The sequence below is a fragment of the Lucilia cuprina genome, chromosome 3 (genome assembly GCF_022045245.1).
Source record: "Lucilia cuprina isolate Lc7/37 chromosome 3, ASM2204524v1, whole genome shotgun sequence".
Lineage (NCBI taxonomy): Eukaryota > Metazoa > Arthropoda > Insecta > Diptera > Calliphoridae > Lucilia > Lucilia cuprina.
In genome coordinates, this window is record NC_060951.1 from 18,000,174 (window position 1) to 18,002,231 (window position 2,058).

The following is a 2,058-nucleotide window of genomic DNA, read 5'->3' on the forward strand; positions in this document are numbered from 1 at the left end:
CTTAGAAAATTTAATTTAAAAACTGAAAAATTAGTTGGCATAGGAACCGATAACGCAAATGTTATGGTAGGAAAAAATAAAAGCGTTTATACTGCTTTAAACAAGGATGTTCCCTAACTTGTTCTTGTTAAATGTGTGTGCCATTCTCTTCAGCTGGCTGTGAACCAGTCTCTAAAAGAATATTTACCTGAGCAATTAGAATTCCTTGTTTATGAAACCTACAGCTGGTTCTCAAAAAGTTCCAAGAGACAAGTTGTTTACAAAAATTTGTACAAAAATCTAAATGGAAAGGTAAAAGCTAATAACTTTAAAAAATTTTCTATATTGTTAAATATGTATGTATATTGTTTTTTATAGGACCCATTAAAAATTCCAAAAATTTCGGATACTAAATGGTTATCCATTGAAACATCAGTTTCAAGAATATTGTCGCAATGGAAGGAGCTCAAAGTGCATTTCGAAACAGCATACATGGAAGAAAAATGTCTAAAGGCTAAAATCTTATGTGAATTATACAACGAAGACAATATTCGTCTATATTTGTTATTTTTGAAACCCATTTTACTTGAAGTCCAACTAGTTAACAAAATTTTTCAAGGCCATGATAACGATCCAACTCGCCTATTAAAGGAATTATTATTGCTGATAAATTTTTTGAAACGTAAAGTAGTTGGTGACGACAGTGTAGACGTTTTATATTCAGATTCCGACGAATTTATTTTATGCAGCCTTGGTCATGAGTTTGAAACATATCTTAAGGAAATTAAAAAAACGGAAGCATGAAAAAGAAGGCAGAACGTGAAATTAGACGAAATTGTGTTAAATTTGTTGTTGATCTCATTAATCAATTGAAACAAAGGTTTGTATATATCAATTCATAAATATTATTTTAAATTAAAATTTGAATTACTCTCACTATTTTGCAGGTTGCCCGATAATATTAAAATACTTCAAAATATTGAATATTTCTCTGTAGATAACGTCTTAAAATCTTCTAAAGAGAATATTTTACCAATCCTAAATTTATTTCATGTTGATGACGAAATATCCTTAAAAATTCAGGAGCAATACTCAAATATCCATTATATAAAATGGAAAAACACAAATAACACTATTTCATTTTGGACGGAAGTATATAAATATAGAGATGCCGGCGGAAATAAATACCCTGGTCAAATGCAGAAGTTGAAAGGGTTTTCAGCCAAATAAATCTTGTAAAAACTTACTTTAGAAATAAAATGCATCTATCAACCGTCACTTCGATTTTGTCTATCAGGTAAGGGTGCTAAAAATAATGACTCCATTGTAATTAATTTTTATTTATTTTGCAGATTTGGACTTAAAAAAATCGATAAATGCTGTTTTGAATACGACGTACCGAATAATTATTTAAAACTAGTTGGTACCAGTGAGTCTTATGACAAAAATAATAATATCCCAGATTTTATAGACGATTTATTTTTTTAATGCTAACTTTTTGTACAAATAAGAATGATCTCCTATTTACAACATAGCTGTAAAAAATAAAAAAAATTAATCGTTTTTGATGTTTTTTTAATAAAATGTATGTGTTTTATTATCTAAAATTGTTTAGCCATTTTTCAGCCATTTTTTAGCCATTTTTTTTACACGGTTTTAGCCATTTTTGGTCACCACGAGTTGGCAACACTGCTCATATGTAACATATTGTTAATCTGGAAAACTATTGTGGCTGTAATTTTCAAAATCGTTAAGTGGGTTTTTATTTATACTAGAGGGTAAAAAAATATTGTATATCCCACACATTAAGCCCACATTAAGAAAATATAAAATTCGTATATTTGAGATAATATAACAGTTAGAGTCCTCAAATTTTGTTTTTGAGGCACTTTAGTGTCAATATGATTATATGGGATAAAAAGTGGGCGGACTAGCGTTAGGGGGCGTGGTACCTCCCATATAAATTAAATCCAAAAATTCGTTTATCTTGGAAACCATTACAGTAGGAATCTTAAAATTTTGCACGAATAACTTTGACATCCATGTAAACATTTTGGGTAATAAATTGGCGGGGGAGCG